Raw genomic sequence first — 2500 nt, 5'->3', positions numbered from 1 at the left:
GATGATGGTGATGATGATAGTGATGATGATAATGAGGATAATGATGATAATGATGAGGATAGTGATGATGATGATGAAGATAATGATGAGGATAGTGATGATAATGATGAGGATGGTGATGATAATGAAGATGGTGATGATGGTGACGATGTTAAAGATGAAGATGATGACGATAATGATGATGATAACAACAACTAAACAACAATAATAGCAACATTAATATTATTGATGATGATAATAGTAATGATGAAGCTAATCATAAAGTGATTAAAAAAATGATGTTGATAGTAATATTAAAAACTAATGGCGATGCTGATGAGGGTAACAAAAATAACAATTACGATCATAATGATAATGATGCAGGTAAAGAAAAGAGTATGAATGAAAATGTATTTTATAATAATAATGATAATGATAATAACAATAATAATGATCACAATGATATATCAATAATGATGATGATGATGATGATAATGATAATAATAATAATAATAATAATAGCAACAACAACAACAAAAACAACAACAACAATAATGATAATAATAATAATAATGATGAAAATAATAATAATAGCAATAATAATAATAATAATAATAATGACAAAAAAGACAAAATAAACAATATAATTATAATGATAATAATAATAGCGTAATGATGATGCTTATCTTCTTGATAATAATGATATACTTATATTACTACTAATAACTATAATGTTGATACTACTATTATTCCTCCTCCTACCACTTTCATTACTAATGATTGCCATACTCAGAAAAAAATTGATCAATCGAAACTATGAAATTAACGGGATTTGCATTCAGCGGGTTGTTCTGGAGTCTTCAAGAACAAAACATGGTGATCTTGGCGGAGGTCTAAATATTAATCTTTCTTAACGTAGGCTAAAGTGTTTTTTCTCCATATATTCTAACTCATAAATGAAATAAATACGTGGACTTATTCATGCGTTGAAGTTACGCAAGAATGTCTGTGTTGGTGAGAGGGAGAATTGTATATATATATATATATATATATATATATATATATATATATATATATATATATATATATATATTTTTTTTTTTTTTTTTTTTTTTTTTTTCTTCTTTTTTTTTTATCAAGAGAAGAAAAGTGATTTTTCTCCTGCCTTCCTCGTGAACAGGTGCGTGGCCTTGTTATCCTGATATAGATGCCAAACCATTACAGCAAAAACTCTGGCTGTCAAGGAAATGCTGCCAAAATAAAGCTGTAGAGATGGATGTGTGATAGAGTGAAGTACACAGGTAGGAAAATAGATTTAAAAGTTACTTTTCTCTCTGCCCTTCGTACAGAACTTAGGCCGACCAGATCGACGTCATTATCACAAGAATAATCTTTCCTAGTTTCCATTGCGCTATATATATTATTATTATGATGGTGATAATGATGATGATAATGATGAGGATGGTGATAATGATAATGATGAGGATGGTGATAATACTGATGATGATGATGATGATGATGATGATAATGAGGATGGTGATGATAGTGATGAAGATGGTGATAATGATGATGATGAGGATGGTGACAGTAATAAAGATGGCGATGATGGTAATAATGAGGATGGTGATGATAGTGATGAGGATGGTGATGATGATAATAATAATGACGATGGTGATGATAGTGATGATGACAATAATGACGATGGTGATGATAGTGATGAGGAAATTGATGACAGTGAGGAAAATGGTGATGATAATGAGGATGGTGATAGTGACGAGGTGGTGATAATAATAACTGAGGATGGGGATGATAGTGATGATAGTGATGACGATAGTGATGATAATGATGATAATAATGATGATTAAAAATAAAAACCAGGACAAAACGCGACCTATGGAATCATGTACTGTTCAAAATTTCCCCTTCATTTGTAATGGGAAATTAATCACCTAATGTCATAACATGTGTATTATTTGCTTCTCTTTAAAGAAAAAAGGTATGAAATATAGATTACTAATATCAAAAGTGCTTTTTTGAGTAAGATTCGAGATAATTGAGTTCATTATGGGAAACGCGTTCAAATCAAGATTAAGTTTCCAAGCTTTGTACTATAATTTTTTTTAATAGATCTAATATATAATAGATTATTATATAAATAATTACATTGAAAAGTGTGTGTGGGGGGGGATTAGAAAAAAAGGGGGAGGGAGGAACGTAGAAGCAATTACGAACAACTGATCCACAGCGTGATAACAGTGCGAAAATTATCATAGCAAATGCAAACGAACGTAGAAGGTGAGGATAAAATTGAAGAAATAATAATCCTCTTCTGGGATTATTCCTTTTCTTTATCTGATCTTTTATTTTTCTCTCTCTTTTTTTTCCTTCTTCCCCCTCCTGCTTTCTCGTTTTGTTTCCCTCTTAGTAATGGTAGAGTGATATGTTTTGATACTGTTTATACTCCTGTTCAGCTACAAATGAATTGAGCTGAGGATTTTTAAAATCAAAGTGTCAGATTAAA

The sequence above is a fragment of the Penaeus monodon genome, chromosome 1 (genome assembly GCF_015228065.2).
Source record: "Penaeus monodon isolate SGIC_2016 chromosome 1, NSTDA_Pmon_1, whole genome shotgun sequence".
NCBI classification, from domain to species: domain Eukaryota; kingdom Metazoa; phylum Arthropoda; class Malacostraca; order Decapoda; family Penaeidae; genus Penaeus; species Penaeus monodon.
The sequence above is the reverse complement of the archived record's forward strand: the minus strand, read 5'-3'. Positions refer to the sequence as shown.